The 18,320-nt window shown below is 30.3% G+C and overlaps 1 protein-coding gene across 2 annotated transcripts in view; it reads right to left on the reverse strand.

Annotated features, from left to right (window-relative positions):
- Positions 1-18,320, reverse strand: part of LOC107447625 (putative phospholipid-transporting ATPase IM) — a 198,969-nt gene that overhangs the window by 136,091 nt on the left and 44,558 nt on the right. Inside the window, exon 1 of one of the 2 annotated variants that reach the window (XM_016062578.4) lies at positions 13,249-13,575. The exons of the other annotated variant lie outside the window; for it this stretch is intronic. The gene's annotated coding sequence lies outside the window, so the exon portion shown is untranslated. Of the gene's footprint in view, positions 1-13,248; positions 13,576-18,320 lie in introns of those variants that run through there. 2 annotated transcript variants of the gene reach the window in all.

The raw sequence follows: 18,320 nt of genomic DNA on the forward strand, positions 1-18,320 counted from the left end.
TTTTTGAAAATAAATTTTTTTTCTTTTTTTTTTTTTTGCAATATGAAACTGGCCATAAAGAAGATGCCAAAATTACAAAAATTTCAATTTTGAATTTTTTGCCGCTTGGGTTACATTTTTAATTGCACAGCAGTACGGTTTTTAATATAAAAATATTAAAATGATTTTTCTGGAAGTGTGGAGGGGGGGGGGTTAAACACTTACACAGGGAAGTGAAGAAAGTACAAATCTTCTCATTTCAAACTAGTTTTACAGGAAATTATAATTTCATATCTCGTTCTTTTGACACTTAAGATACTGTTTATCCAATTTATCTTTATGAATGAGAATAATCTAATTCTTCCTATTCTAGGGTAGAATTAAAAATAAAAAAAATTGAATATCAGTAGTCGTAAACCTAAATTTGGGTCGGCTGTTAAACGACGGTTATAAAATAAAATGTTAAATGATGAGTGATGCAAGCATCGAAAATAGAGCTTAACACATAACATAACGCACCAAATGTAAAGCAATAAAATTTTATAAGCTGAACAAAAAGAATATAGAAAGGCAAGAATAGCAGGCTATGAGCTGTTGAAATATTGAGCAATAAACAGCTTTATTTATTTATTATTTTAGCAAATTAAAACTTTGAAGTCTTATTAAACCTCCTGAAACTAGAACATTAAATAACAGCGAAAAATTCTATTATTACTTAGAAGTATGTCATTTTTCATAAATGAAAGGAAATATAAAAAATAAAACACTCTTTTGGTTATTTTTAATTGCAAGAAAAAAAATGGATACATAAGAAATTTTATTTATTGCAGAATATTTTTAGTATATTTCTTAACATTCTGGACTTGAAATGAAGTTCATTAGATTCAAGTAACAGATTATTTACATGCCATAAAACTGCCAAAAAGGAGGAATTTCTCATTCAGGAAAGGGATTTCTCGCAATTTTTCATTGTCATTAAAATCTTCGACTCACAATAGTGAATCCAATTATATTTTTACATAAACAATCGCTTTGTTAAAGCATATACAGAAAAAAAAAAGAAAACATAGTTTAAATAGTGCGCAGTAACTTTTTCTTCTTTTTTTTTCAAATTTTAGAAACTTTTATAGAATTATGCAATTTATAAGAAAGTAATTTCATATATGCAAGGAAACAGAAAAAATTAAGACTTTTTTTTTTGCTTACATTTAATTACGTGAAACATACAATAATAAATTAATTTTTAATTATTTTTGAAAATGTTTCACTGTAATTTAAATTTTCGATTTTTAACTAACATTAGCAAATCCAATTATATTTATACATAGACAATCGCTCTGTGAAGACATCTACACGAGAAAAAAAAAATAAGTATATTATTTTCAAAGTGATAAAATTGTACCAAATGTTGTTGAATATATAGAACGCTGGACCTCAGGGGGATATGATCATCTCCATACTATTTCAATTCAACCCGAACTGCCCAATGCAGTGGACACCGATCAATGGAGAGTGCACCCGAGAGAGTTGAACAAACTGAGAAAGGCGGCCTTGAGAACGAGACCAGCATATCTAATATAGGCCCTACGTGTTCACCCACCGTTAATGACACACTTTCAACACTTCCCACACACACCCCAAACACACACACACATCGGTTGAATGAACTACAACACTTCCTCTCTTTATTAAAAGAACAGAACATATGGGTGTACAGGTATTGAGGCGATACCTGGAACAATGAAGTACAAGCATTCTCGAATAGGAAATAAAAACAGTTGATTCAGGTGACACAATCATTTCAATAACATGCGTCAGAATCGGAAGACAATTTTGATTTACTACAGATGTTACTGAGAAACGAAAACTAGAGATAAATTAAGACTTACATCTTTTCCATTTTCGATTAAAGATTTTTGTTTTCTTGATTTTTTTCCCTCTATAAATTTTGATGATATAGAACAGGGGTTTCCAACTTGCATGAGGCCGGGGGCCACAATTAAAAACACAAATCAAATGGCGGGCCGCAACTTTATCAAAATTTTTTGTAGGACGCTTTTATGTTTGAAGGAACATTAAATATTACAGTCAGAGTTTTACCAAGTTGTACAAAACAAAAGTATTGAATTACAAATTAAAATAAGAAGTAGATTTTTAAAAATATTTAATTGTTGTTAATAATATTTTTAAAAGTATTAAACAAATAATAAAAATTCGGGCTACAGTAACTTAATGTGCACCTATGTATTAAACAATTAATGTGCAACAGATATCTAAATGTTAAGGTATTAAAATTTACATAGTAGCACACGAAATATTCAATGAGAAAATTGAGGTTTGCCTGCTGCAACCACCAGAGAATAGATAGTTGCATTTTAAATTTAAAATTTACAAATGTGTGTGAAAATATTTTCGTCCAAAATGAGTGGTTTCAAAAAGTTAAATCGAAAAATTTCTTCGAGAAAATTTCTGATACGCACATGCTAAATTATATTCACAAAATACAAAAAAAAAATTAAATAAAAAAGAGCAACATACACGATTATTTTTGTATTTGAAATAATATTTTCTTGGGTGCAAAACCTGAAAAATAAATTTCTTTGCACCGTTGGTATCTTAAATTTCACAGAAACGAAGAAATTAGGTTTTTATTAACGAGAAAAGCATTTTAAACCCATATAGATTTTTTTACGAAAATTGTCCGCAAAAAAATGACAACTAATATATTTTAGTTCGCGGGCCACAAAAAAAAGCTTCGCGGGCCGCCAGTTGGAAACCCCTGATATAGAATAATAGGACGACACAATACCTTTAAAAAAAAAGGCGGAAAATAGAGAGGTCGCTTTACTAGATTAGGAGAAATAACCAATGATAATGTTTAGAACTTTAATCGAATTTTCCTCAAAAATTTAAATCAATGAAATCACGTGATTCGTGGTTTTCAGATCGTGGTTTCAAAACTACTTATTTGCCAGTTTTATGAATTTTTAATATTTAATATTACTACAGCAGTGTTTCCCTAAGCGAGAACAAGGCGGTCAGCTCTCCACGCAATTATCGTAAAAATATGCCCTCATCCCTTAAAAACACTGTCTTAGAAAAGTAAAGAATTTTCAAATTGTCAAATAAAATAGTAACTACACAATTTTATTTTATAACCGTGGTTTAACAACGACAGTTTTGATTTTACCACAACCAATGTACAATTCCATAACCTTGTAATGTTGGACCCCATTCAGAAGACAAGGGAACTCCTATCAAGTATTGGGAGAAATTTGCCTTCGAGGAGTACTTTTTGATGGAACTAACAGTCATTTGCTTTACAGGGAGAGGAAAACCATTTACGGCTAACCTGACAGCAAAGGGACCAACCCATTATCCGTCAACTACTTAAGATATTTTACGTCAGCACTGTAGTCGATGCGAGCTGGGTGTTGATCGTATCGATCAGCCATCGCTGGGATTCGAGCCAGATTTGCCTCATCGGAAGGCGAGCTCTCTATCCCCTGAGCCACCACGGCTCTAACCTAGACAAAAATTGAAAGAAAAAAAATCGGCCGGACTATGTTTATATAGGCTTTCCATTTCAACATCTTATTCACTTATGCTGAGTACTGATCGGATATTAGATATTTTAGAGCAGTCTAAATTTCCTGGTTATTTTAGACCACATTTTAGTTTTAAAAAAAATCAAGTTTATTTTAATCAAGCGTCACTAATACACTAACGATTAAATATGTCACGATTTCAGTTCTTGAAATGAAGAATTTTGTGAAGGATCATTTATAAAAGGATAAATATTGTATTGTTCGTTAACAGACCCAAATTTTTCCTCAAATCGTCTTTGGTTTGAGATAAAAAAAAAAAGTTTGTCTCATTAAAAAGCATAATTCATTTCCCATTTTTTTAAAACGAATTTTGAATCAGAGAGGTGCTTTAAAAAATCCATCCTCTGCAACTAAATTCATTTCGTGGCGACATTTTATGGCGAGAAATCGACATAAATAGCACGTTTTTTAGGACATGAAGAGAACCAACTTATATACATGAACAAATACTCAAATTCTAAACCGTGTTTCACTTAATAGTCACAAACTGAAATAAAATGCACATCGCTGACTTTTCTTTAGCTCATTTAAAGTAATACAAAAGCGAAACAAAGACACGTTTAGACTCTTAAAATTTTTTTTAGAGAACCTATTCCAAAACCACGAAACAAAACGCACTTAATGAGCGGATATTCTTTCAACAAACAATCCAAAATATTTTCTGCACTTTCACGTTTTACACAAATAATAAAACAGAATGCACTTTAAACAATAAAAAAAGGAGGGAAAAATGGGCACAAAAAAAGTCACGCACTCCAAAATGCAAACATAAAGTGGACAAGAAAAGAACTTAAAGTAATAGTCAAACCTTCACCGCAATAGACTAAATGAATAATGTAGTCGGTAAATATTTAGAAAAATATATTTCACAAATACATAAAAAGGATAAATGTAACTGCTTATCTATTATTTTTTATTATTACATTTATATTAACACGCTTTTAAGTCTTGCAATGGAAATCTCAATCACGTATTCGACAAATAGAGTGCACTTTTATAACCGTCGTTGAACAGCCGACCCAATTTTTGAGTTTACGACTACTTCAGTGTTTTCACTACAGCGCGAGAAAGCGAGAATCTCGCATATTTTTTTCTTTTCTCGCATTAAAAAATGATTACCGCGAGAAATTTGCGCATTCTATAAATTAATTTCAAAATTCGCGAATTTCTCGCATTTTGGAAAAAGCTTCGAATTACGCCATTTAGAATAAAATCTGTTTCACTTTTCTTCCTTGATTTTTCATTATTTTCAACATTTGCCCCGTTATCTAGCTTCCCTATTTACCAGTATTGTTCAGAACCTTTTCCAAAAACAGAACTCAACCCTTTTCAGAACACATTTCTCTGCAACCACGTGTTTACCATAAGGTTTCTTCATGTAAGACGTTTAAATTTTTAATTCACTAATGTAAGATGGACAAATGCCTTGTAAAGGCAAAATCTTCTGTGATGATGCACCAAAAATATTCAATGCTTTAAAAAATAGAAGACGTTAAAAATGTGTTATAATTAAAGAAATGATTTTTTTTCAAGAGTTTTTAATTTTTAGAAATCTCACTTAACTTTTTGAAATCTCACCCTGTTTCTGAGAAAGGGTGAGAAATTCTCACCCATTTTTTTTCTATGATGAAAACACTGGACTACTAATACTTTTGAACATAATCCAGAAGACGAGGGAACTCTTGCATCAAGTATTAAAGAACTCTCCTCTTCTACATAAATGTTTTCATCAAATTGAAGGATTCTGAGTTATCAATATTTTGAATGGAGATATTGGACATTTTGGTGAAAATTCTGTTTTGCAGAGTCTCTTTGCATTGATATAAATCATTAAAAAAAATTTCAAAAATAAATAAATCAATTATATGCAAAAAATAACAATGGAAAAAAGTGGCGGGTTAAATGTTTAAGTCGCCACTTTTTTTTTTTTTTTTTTTTTTTTTTTTGTCGTCGATTCGCCATTTGGCGATAGATTATATTCAGGTTTAGAGCTTAATTATATATTTTTTCATCAAAAGTATACAGACAATTATTGTTATGCTCGAAAATATGATTAAAACACATACATATGAAAATATGATAACACACATAAGTTGAAAAATAAAATTTGATAGAAAATTTACAATGTAGTATTTTATTTCTTAACTGCAAGTAGTATATGCTTATGAAATATAGCGTAACATTTGTCTGAATGGGGTCTAAAGTATTGTCACAACATTCAAGAGCAGTTCCTGTAGTCATTCAATAGCATACCGAAACAATGACGGAATTGAAATATTTAAAATTCTTATACAGTTCATTCGTAGACAAAACAAAACGTATAACAATTGAGAAAGTATTCTTTCAACAGACAATACAAACTATTTCCTTCGTTTAAAAAAATAAAATCAAAATAAATTTTAAACAATAAAAAATAAGGAGAGAAAGTGGGCAAAAAAGTCACGCACTTGAGAATAAAAAAGAAGACGTACAAAACTTGGAACAAGGAAAGAAGAGGTCACATCACACAATAAAGAGGCCAAATAATGCCAGCCGGCGCCCGCCATTTCTTTCAGACATGGAATAAACAGAAAATGATGGTTAAAAAAAAAATGCTTTTGGATAATGCGGATGCCCTAATAATGACGGCACGCGCTTCCGAGCAATTAATTCTTTCACTTTCATGGACTCTGTCAAACCCCGGGGGGCACTCACGGAAATGCTCACGGTTTCGGCACCGCTTGGCATTCTTGGCGGAAACTTTTAAGTCAAACCTGCTCTGTCGCCAAATTGCTTTTGCGTAGCGTTTATAAACAAGGGATAGAATTGTTTTCACTATTTTATTGCAATTTTTTCCATTGTTTTTGTGTATTCATAAGATCCTGTCACTCAAATATTAAAACACAAAATTCTATTTGCAATATTTAGTAACAATTTTAATTAAATCTTTCAAATTTAGTTTTAATCTGAACTTCTAAGCTGGAATTTAATTTTAAAATTTTATGACTGTGAAGGGCATTGACCTGATGACGTATTCTGATACATTGATTGTATTGACTTGTTTGGAGTTTTCTCAGAAGTGTTTTTTATTTTCAATTTCTCAGTTAAAAAAAAATAATAAATAAATAGATAAATGAAATATTATTTTTACTGATTTGATTTAAATTTTAATAAAATCATTTTATCGCGTTTAAAGTTATATTTTTTATTTTATTTAAACTCCAAATTTATAATTGAAATGCGTGCAATGGAAACTAGTGTTATACTTGCGAACAACTTTTTTTTGAGTTTAAGTGTTGTTAATTATGATGAAAGTTGACAATGTAATTTTCTCTATAAATCAAATATAGATACTTTTTAAGATGCAAGCAATCACGGTGGATAAAACAAATCAATTAGGTTAAAAATAGCATAAATGCTAAAGAACAAATAAAAGCAAAAGTTCTCTTAGAGCCCTGAAATATAAATTATATTTTACTTTTATATATACTTAAGTTCAGATTGGTCTAATCAAACTGAAGAAACAGAGAAACTCTTTTGTCAAGGAACTGTAACTAATTTTATTATACATGTTTATTTAAGTTTTTAAAACTATTTACAAAAACATCTGAAATATAAATCATATTAACAAAATAGTTCACTGTTGCATTCTAAGAATAAATTATTTTAATTGTATAATTTGCTTTTGTAGATCCATTTCCTAAGATATTCCCCAATTAATTATATTTGTGTAGAAATATCGATTTTTCTGTGAAGTATTTCTTATTATTTATTTTGAATCTAACATTCATTTTTTTTTCTTATACTATTATATAATATCTTATTTAGTAATGTTATAAGAAATGGCAAAATTTTAGTCGTATAATTATAAAATAAAACTTGGTTCTTGTACTTCATCACTTTTGAAATTGCATTTGAGTAAAATAATGTTAAAGTAAATTCGATCAGATAAAAATTAAATAAAACTTTTTTTTCTGAATTTTTTATAGTTTTTGAAACTTTCAAAATATTGAAGTAGTGTCATTAAAATCTTCATCTTATTGAAAATGAATAAAATAATAAGGTTAAAGTAGAGTGCTGCGTATGAGAATGAAATAAACATTTTTTTTTTGAAACTTTTATTACTTTTGAAACTGCAAACAAATGACTAAAATGATAAGGTTAAATTAAAGCACTTTAAATGTATTAATTGCTTTCTCAGGTCTATTTTTTCAGATCTATTTTAATTTATTATTTGCGTAAAATTTCTTATATATATTTCCAATTGAAAATTATCACTTTTTTCTGATTAAATGTTTTATTTGAGAAAAAACGATTTAATAAAATCTCCTCCATCTGATAAAGCAAACAAGTGAGGCAATTTTTTTTTAACTGCATAAAGTTCTTCTTTAACTCATTTCTCAAATCTATTATAGTTCATTATTAGCGTAACAATATGTATTTCATTGTGAAGAATTTTTATTATGCATTTGGAATAAAGAAATAAATTTTTTTTTCCTAATTACGCATCTGAAATGCTGAATTTAGCGATAAAGGTAATTTTTGCAATGTACTGCAATAAAAATACCTTATATAAAATTTTCTTACATTTGAATTGACATTTGAAACTGAATGCAATATGCCTTAGTATATAGTGAGAACACAAGCCTTTATATATATAGCATAGTAAAGAATGGTAAACTGTTTTAGCAAGTAAAATAAAATAAATAAAAAAAAAAACAATAGATTTTCACTTTTAAGAATAGTAAAAAAAAAAAGAAGTTGAAAAGTAAAATATTTACAAGAATCTATTTTTAAATAAAATTCTGAGACATAAACATTAAATTAAATATGAATTTTTCATTCAAAACGAAAACCGCTTATAAAAAATACAAGAGCGGTGTGAAGATAGAAGTGAATAAGAAAGAAATTTTTAACTAGAATAGAACCATCATTTTCCTACTCAATCAACGTAATAGGGTTGCATGCTGTAGCAAGATGTGACGCATAGATCGGTTGGGTTACCATATTCTTAATTATGCGGTTTTCAGAGAGCTTATTCTCGACCGCGCCAAGCGGTGCCGAAACCGTGAGCATTTCCGTGAGTGCCCCCGGGGGTTTATGAATATCCCATTCACAATTCTCGTAAACGCATGAAAGAAATAAGTTGTGAATACTAGTTTTATTTCATTTTACTGCTTTTATTAATTCATTCTTCTGCCTGTAGTAGTACTTTTAAACCGTCGTTGAATAGCAGACCCGAGTTTACGACTACTAATGTTCAACTCCGTACCCTTGTCATTTTGAACCCAATCCAGAAGACAAGGGAACTCCTGGATCAAGTATTGGGAGAAATTTGCCCTGAGGACCTTTTGATCGGACTAACCCGCATTTGCGTTACATGGAGAGGAAAAACCACACAAACATCCCACGGTCAGTCTGACGGCAAGGGGACTAACTCATGATCCGTCTACCTCTGAGGATATTTTACGTCGGCACTGTGGTCGGTGCGAGCCGGGTGCGGAATTCGTATCGACCAGCCACCACTGGGATTCGAACCCGATTTACCTCAATAGGAGGCGAACGCACTATCCCCTGAGACACCACAGCTCGCCTGTTGTAGCAGTACTTCATTTACGTCGCATATTGAATTGCACCATGGGCTATTGGCGACGGTCTGGGAAACAATCCCGAGGAGACTACATTCGTGCGAAGTTGAGCTTTTTGAGGTAGAACAGTTTGACGAGAAGCGATACAGCGCGCCCTCGGTCCCTTCGCAGCTTGGTTTGCAAAATTAAGGAACTTTTTGAAGGAACTAACTCGAACTTGCGTTCTATGTGGTGGAGAATCACGAAAACGTAATCTTCTTAGCTTCACGGTAGGGAGATTCTAACCCCACGATTCGTCCACTACTGTGGCGATTTTATGTCAGAACTGTTGTCGGTTCGATCTGGGAGTAAATTTCGTATCAGCAGCTATCGCAGCTAGTGTTCTATTCCCTGAGCCACCACGACTCCATTCTTCGTAATAAATATTTCCAAAATCTAGTTTTTTTATCCGCTTATGCGCTTGCAATTATTTTCAAATGCTTAACCTGTAATATATACACCAACGCGAGAAGGCGATCCTTAGCGGGTCCCAATTTTCGTTCGGCCTAATCTGTTGAATAACCGATTTCTATACTTCGGAAACACTGGGTAACAATATCGTTATTACTCAATAGTTTTAAAAAACTAAAGTTTTCTTACACATTAAAGAATAATTTAAAAGAAAAGTTACATAAAGGACTATCTAAAAAACCACCACCACAACATAAGCCAATTTAGCTAACACCTTACAGAAGCTATAACGAAAAAAAATAGTTCGTCCAAGAATTTGATTTAAAAGCGATTCACATGAAACTCAAAGATCCGAATTCCATTATCCTTATGGGTTAACGAGAAACGGTTAGGTCATCCGAAGCGTTGGATGACACGATTCAAAGTCTTCTTTTTCTCTCACTATCTCGATTTTATGTGAAAAAGTGTCGGGAAAGAGGATTGATTTATGGCCCCATTGCGCTATCATAAAAACGCCCCAGACACAGCCACTGCATTCAAGGTCAGTGGCGCCCTATCATACTCAAAATGGCATTACCTACATTGTTACTTTTTCCTCACCCATAAACAAAAGATGAAAAATTCAATATTATATTTGTTACCAGACTTAGATAAAATGTTAAACTTTCTGCGAACAAAAAATATCAATTAACAAACTTTCTACACGCACTGATCAACTCTTGTGGCTAGCAGGGGTCTGTCCAGACATTTTGTGAAAGGTCCTGTTTTTGTAAAATTGTGAAAAAACTATTCATAATTTGTGAATATAAAATAAGCTTTAAGTCACATTCTTTCAACCAGGATCTTGCTCTTGTGAATTTGAACAAATAGTGTCCAGTATTACAACAACTGCTAAAAACCTTTTCAAGAAGTTTATAAATTGTAAATAGATACAAGATTCTGTTCAACAATTGCTGTTACTAAATTAGAGAGGCAGGGGAAATATTTTAAAAGTATTTTGTGAAACTACCGTTTTTCTTTAAATTGAATTTGTGAAACTACCGTTTTTCCTAAAATTGAATTCGCTTAACGGCAGTAAATTTGCCCTGGACAGATCCATGGGATGCAACATACAAATATTTGGTATTTAGCCTATACTGCTCGACGCAGAATATTCATTTCGGACGAATAATGGAAACAAAATCACCAACATTTAATAATTTCAATTGACATATTTTAAATAACACAACTTAGTAATGTATCACCTTTAATGTGTTACGCATTATGTTAACTAAAACAATTCTTAAATTTATAATATTTCACTTAAAAAATTGCCAGAAATTAATTTTTATTCACATCATATTCTACTAATTAATTTCATGAATAAATATAAATGGATCCATTATTTATTTACAATAAAAAAATTATAGTTTAATATTAATAAAAATCCGCAAACGATGTTTGTAAAAGTATAAATATTTTCTTAGAATTTAAACTTAGCGTAACTTAGTTTGTCTCGAACCGTCTTTCTTCTAGAGAAGAAAACAATAATGAAGGTAAGCAAATTTGTGAAGTGCCCGAATAAGAGAAATTATTTTGTGAAGGGTCCGTTTACATGAAAAGATATTTTGCGAAGGGTCCGTTAACGGACCCAAATTTTGTTCTAAACAGATCCTAGGCTAGTTTCAACCCTTTCGTCGGCAGCTCTGCTTCCCAAATTTGCTCGAAAATCATAAAATTTTAATAAAAATATTTAATTTTTAAAAATTCTATATTGATTCATACCACAGGGATGAGTTAGGTAAAATGCAAGTAGAAATGCAAAAAGATTATGTGGAAAAACATTTTTTAAATAATAGGAGGGGAAAAAACTAAGATTTGAGCAGGAATAAAATCTATGTAGGATGCATCTATAAACAGAATGTTATTAAGTTTTTAATAAAAATATCGATGCGAGATTTTATTTATTTATTTAAGCTGCGTGAATATGAATCGCAATGTGTGATTTTTAAATCACGTGAATATGAATCTGGATATTTGATTTTAAAATCGCGAGAATAAATCGAAGTTTTAATTTTAAAATAACGTGAATACGAATCTATGTTTCGCTTTAAAATCTCGTGAATACGAATTCCGATGTATAATTTTTAAGTCACTTTAACACGAACCGTAATAGTGGTTTCTAAATCACGTGAATACCAAACACGATATTTGATATACAATACACGAGTCGTCGAAAGTTTGGACTCCTTAATATAAATTTTTACCTTCGCCATTATCTCGAGAACTTTAAAAAGGGAATCGAAAACTTTTCGCAAAGTTACAAGATTCGTCTATCTAAAGATAATTTCATGCAAAAGAATAACTTTTAATAAATATTTATTATTTAATTAATGACAGCAATTTTTTTTTTTTTTAAATGCAAGATATATACAGTTTTTGACATTGTTATAAAGAAACGTAATTTTACAAGACAAAATATGAGCGAGACCGGTCGATTAGTTTCTGAGAAACTCAATTTTAAAAAAAGTATTTGAAAATTCGATTTGTTGCAATTCAAAATTTTTCGCATTTCAAAATTACCTTTCATTTCAAAATTTTTCAACCATGATCTAATAAAATAATAAATATTTATAATAAAGAGAGTAGCGAATTCGAACAAGTTTGCTAGATTACAAAATATGAAAATATTTTACATGATATAAAAATGTATATAAATCCATGTTTAAATAACTAGATTCGCAATGACGTTAGCTAAACTACATTCACAACAATGATAAAACTGAATTAACGCTTAAAAAATTTCGTTTGCTACAATATCACCAAATTAAACGCTTAAAAAAATGCTGAAAACGGAAAACGTAGCAAACAATTATCAATATTTTGCTGTTGGTTGCGCAATAACGTAAGCTAAGTAATTATTCACAAAAATTTTCAATAGATTTTAAAACGCAGTTTTAAAATTTTTTTTTCACATTTACAACAAATAAAACACAATATTACATGATCCATTAAAATATTAGTTAGCTTAAGTTTTCTTTTTATATCATCGATTTAATTTCAAAATAAAACCAAAAACGTTACACACGATTATTTACATTTTACCGTTAGTAACACAATCTCGTTAGCTTACCCATTCACAGCAGTGTAAGAAAAATTTTTCGTTCTTCAATTAAATAAAATACCATTTAAACCTATTCACATATTTTCTTTTTTTTATGTTACATCATAGATAAACATTGAAATGCAGTAAAAAAAAATCGTATTTACAACAATTAAAATACACTTAAATATTACATCGCCATCAAAATAATAACTAACCTTATTTTCCTTTTAAAAAAAATATTGATTAAATTTTTTAAAAAAAAAAGAACTACAAACGTTGCACACTATTATTTACATTTTACCGATAGTTTCACAACTGCTAAACTATTCACAACAGTTTAAAATGTTATTTATAACTTTTTTGTTATTACATCACATAAAAAACCATTAAAACCTGGTAATACATTATCTTTTCATGTTACATAATCCATTTAAATATTTTTCAACTCAAACTTTCTATTATTATAATGTCATTGATTAAAATACTATTAAATAAAAGTTAGCACACAGTTATCAACACATTTTCAAGGTCAAATCGATAAACAAAATAGCTCACTTACTTTCGATCAAAATGTATATAATCCATAAAACATGCCAACCAATGGGTAAATAATATATCCAAATATAATAAATACAAAAATTCCACGTTTTAATCGAGTTGGCAGGATAAGAACGAAATATTAACAAAACGGTTGCCAAAGGCACTTCAGCTTTCACAGAAAACAAGCACACAAACTATGTCGTTAGGAAGAAAAAGAATACAAAAAAATAATCGAAAAAACAAGAGAAATTATTAGGCCAGCAGGCTTTGAGAGATGAACTTTCACTGCCGCCGAAACCGGACTGGCAGCTCGCATGACAGTTTGTGAAATAAGGACAGGTCGACCGAGCCGGCTTACGAGGGGTTGCAGAAAGGAATTCCCACCTTCGCCAAGAATAACGCCAATTGCTCTTTTCTTCGCATTTTTAAGTTCTTCCACAGCGTCTTTAAATTCACGTAAAGTGATTATGATAATTAAACAATGTGATGCTGTATTATTAAATTAACGATATGAGCCGAATTACTTATAGAAAAACTTCTCATCACACATTCAGTTTCATCTCACCATCGGTACTTTAACATTTTAAGTTTTGAGAAGTAAGAGTGAGACCTAAATCAGAGGTTCCCAAAAAGTGTTTCGCGGAACTCTAGGGTTCCGTGAGTTAAGACTTCTTTCTTAAAACCAGAAATGATTTTTGAAACCTATATTGCTTTTACAACGAACCAATAAACGATTTTTAATTTACTAATTAGGTTATTTTTGTGAAATTATTTAAATAAAATGCCAATAAAAGAATAGCAAATTTTAAAAAATGTTTTATTTTAAATATTTTTTTTTCAATAACAATATACAGTCGAACCTCGCTAACTCGAACCTCGATTTCACGAATTTTTCGATATCTCGAAGTTTCGGTAAATTCCCTTCAAATTTCCTATACACTCAATGTTAAAAAAACCTTGATTTCTCGAATTTTTTTTTCTGATCCCTCGATAACTTGAATTTTTTTTCCATAAATAGTGTAGATTTTTTTTCCTGAAAATATAAAAAATATTCCAAAAAAATTTTTAAGAATAGAAAGCCAATTCTCATAATCATAATCAATTCTCAAACAAACACTTTCTGCAGTGGACACTGTAAGGAGATTTATTGAGAGGCAGCTGAATACGTCAGAGGAGAAATTTAAAGCCATGGTCCACTTAGAAAGTGTAATAGACAAACTATCTTACACATCTCTAAAGCAAACAACAATTGAATCTTTTTAAGAGTAAAAAGTGTTTTTATAATAAATATGGAATAGTAAATAAGGTATGTAAAGAGCATTTTTCTTTATTTTACCATCGATAACATGCGATTTTCGATAATACGAATTTTCGGTATCCCGAATTTTTTCTCGTCACCCTTCAAATTACTAAAGGATAAAGCCCCCTGCTCGCTGCCGCTCACCAACTCCGATGATTTGATTTTTTTTTTTGCAATAATTATTGTTTCTGAGCAGAAAATGTGCCTCCACTTCCCACGTCCAAATATTATTATATATTAGTATTTTAAATATTTAGATCTATTGGAGAACAGAAGTACTTTTTCAAAATAATTATTTTTCTAAAATAACATTTATATTGTTATAACATTATATTGCTCAAACATTTAATAGTTTAAATATCATTTACATTCATTTAACAGATCTCTTTAGCTGTAATTTATAACAGTACATTAATATTATTTGCACAAATGTAATAATTGTAAAACGGTTAATACGATTAGACCACCTTTCTTAATAAATTTATCGTAAAATGTAGAGCAGAATTACATTATAATAATAAAAAAAAAAAACAATTCTCTTAATTTTAAACTCTTGAATTAAAAGCGTAATAATAGCAGAACAGGAAAAATAACTTTAAATTTTATTAATTTTACACGGATGATAACCAAAACGATATGGAAATGAATGAGGCAAAACTGGATCCTATCACCTGATTTTCCGGCCAATAAAAATGCCCGAACAACAATGAAAAACAGTGACACCAGCATCAAAATTTTGATATATAGTACGACAAATGATTGCATCAGTATTTCTCATCGAACTTTAAAATTCAAAATAATGTAACCAATTCAAGAATAAAAAAAATTTTCTTACCGATAACCAATCTCAGCTTTTATAACAGTTCTTTTTTTAAAAAAAACTACAATTCAGCTTATTTAATTAAATTTTATTTATGTATACGCCAAAAACCAATAGACTAGATGACGCTGCAGACTTGAGAATTCAAATGCCAAGCATCAATTTTAAGACTGTTACCGATGAAACAATGAAAAAAATGTCGTTTTTCACATTAAATGTTTCCAATTTAATTTGTAGTTTTTCTCTTCTAGTTAGCACATTCCCACCTGTTAATAATTATTTTTGAAAGTCAGAGTTATGATAAAATAAGATTTATCGTCTAGGATTCCGTAACTGGAAAAAAAAAATTCTAACCGCTGACTTAGAGTAAATTATGACGTTATCAAATACTCAAATCAAAAATATTTTCACAATATAAAAATGCAATCCAATCATTGCTGGATTACTTCCCCACTGAAACAGAAGCTTAGAAATAAACTTCGAAAAGATCGAAGACGTTGATTCTTTTGTTTTTCTCGGAAATATTGTTAATAAACAGGGCGGAAATAGCGATGATATTTCCCAGAGAATCAGAAAAGCTAGATCCTGTTTTAGAGGTCTGTACAATTTTTGGAGAGTCTCAAATATAAAATTAAAAACAAAAATAAATGTCTATGAGGCTACCGTGCGTTCCATTCTTCCGTATGGTGCCGAATGCCGGAGTCCCCGGAAATCAGAAAAAGAAAAACTTGAAACTTTTCAAAATAGATACTTAAAAATAATACTAAAAATCTTCTGGCCCAATAGTATAACAAAGACCTTTTAACAAAAGCTAATATCCCATCTGTTAAAGAAGAAATTTTAAAATGAAGATGGAGATGGCTTGGCCATTTAATAAGAACAGATAGAAACAATCCTGCAAACGCTGCAAGCTCATGGGCTCCTGACGGAAAGAGAAAAAGTGGGAGACCGAGACTAACATGGCAAAACGCATTAAGGAAGATCTTAGTAGAGCAGGATTAACTGGATGGGGAGCGCTTTACCTGGCCAAAGACAGGAGTGTGTGGAGAAAAAGACTCGAGGCCTCATGTGCCAGTTTGATAGTTAAATTTCAGTAACTAAATAAGTACTTCCTCACTGCGAAATCCAACCATAATTTGTTTGCATTTTAATATTTTGAAACGTTTTTTGCCAGCCTTATGAATCGAGTGAAAAACAAAAATTTAAAAGATATTATTTTTAAATACTAATTCAAAATCGGAACATAAAGTAGGAAAATAAATAACCATTGCGAAATATTTTCAAGACGACTCTGTACACAGGTACGATAGCCTCTGTAAATATCATATTCTAATGATTTGAAAAATAACGCTTTTTATCACTGACTTTAACAACATTTTCATATCCAATCAATCAAATACCGCAAAGACATATAAAAATAAATAAAATAAATAAAATTTTTTTAATCGTCTGAAACATATTCTGAAACATCGTCGGTTCTTTTTTTCACCAGCGTGCATTTTAATAGTTTTTCCATACATCATATTCCAATGATTTGAAAAATAACGCTTTTTATCATTGGATTTAACGACATTTTCATATTCAATCCATCGAATACCGCGAAGGCATATACAAATGAAAATTATTATTTGTTCATCGTCTGCAACTAGATACTCCAGAATTTTTTTTTTTTTTTACATATTTAAATTGGTAAAAAAAACTGCCAACTATTCATGAGTGAGGTATCAATGAAAATTTCTATAGTTTTCATCTATATAAATATTTTTATTGTATTTATAAAGGATAAAAAAATAGAAATGTAAATAAAAGAAGCAAAAATTGTGATGAAGGGCTGCAACAAAAAGGTTTGGTACGTGTTGGTAATGTTTGGAACATGCAAAAGAGTTAATCAAGTTAGATTTTGTTCTTTTTCTCACCAGTGGGCATTTTTAAAGTTTTTTTCATAATCTACAAATTTTAAGAATTTTCATGTTCTTTTTTATTCGTGTTTCTTTCCTCTTACAACAAGATTATAAAATATATAAATGCGAACTATTTTTTATTAGCGGAACATTGCATATCGTAATATAAGTAATGCTTGATGTTTTCGTTTGCCACGAGTATAGTTTAAAGCAGGGATGGGCAAACTTTTCTGGTCGAGGGCCAAAAATCGAAGGAAAAAAAATTTAGTGGGCTAAATAAAAAAAAAATACTGTATGCAATTTTGAATGTAAATATTTAATGAGATGAATGAAATTTCGATTTCATTTTTAAAAGTTCCTTATATTAAGGTTCCAAGTGAGATGTATTTATTTTAAGGAACAAGGGTAAATGTTTGTCTGTTATTCTACTTCTGAAATGATTTTTTCTCAGGTTCGTAGATGAAAACACTTGTTCACACATAAATAAAAGGAAGCAAACATAGCCCTGATTTTCTAGGCATGAAATATTTGGGAAACTAGCTTTTGGTAATGATTTGTAAAACTCAATTTTTGGCATATTCAGAAACAATTGCTTCAGATGGCACCTATCTACGGCTATTCTATAAGGAACTTCTGCTTTCAACATTTTACCAATTGAAGCTGTCTGTGCTAGCCTTCATCAATTTATGTTTTGTAGAACAAAAATAGAGAAAGTTAAAAGGTCCGCAGTACTTAGTTAAAAAAAGAAAGAAAAATAACTTTAAACAAAGTAGACAAGAGAATGGATGCATATTGTTCATATTCGCCACAGATCAGCAAGTTAAAATTCCATCCGCGGGCCGGATAAAACCTTCCGGCGGGCCACAGTTGGCCCTCGGGCCGTAGTTTCCCCATCCCTGGTTTAAAGTATAAGTCTGTTTAAAGTATAGTTACGAGAATAGTATAGTAACGAGTATAGTTTAAATTATAAAGAATAAGTTTGCCACAAGTAAAGTTATTTTTCATATAAAATCATAATTGTTTTTATTATAGTTAGAATAATGTAATTCTATGTTACATTTTAATCTAAA

The sequence above is a fragment of the Parasteatoda tepidariorum genome, chromosome 4, assembly GCF_982258835.1.
Source record: "Parasteatoda tepidariorum strain Cologne lab strain chromosome 4, Ptep-v5.0, whole genome shotgun sequence".
In the NCBI taxonomy this organism is placed as follows: Eukaryota; Metazoa; Arthropoda; class Arachnida; order Araneae; family Theridiidae; genus Parasteatoda; species Parasteatoda tepidariorum.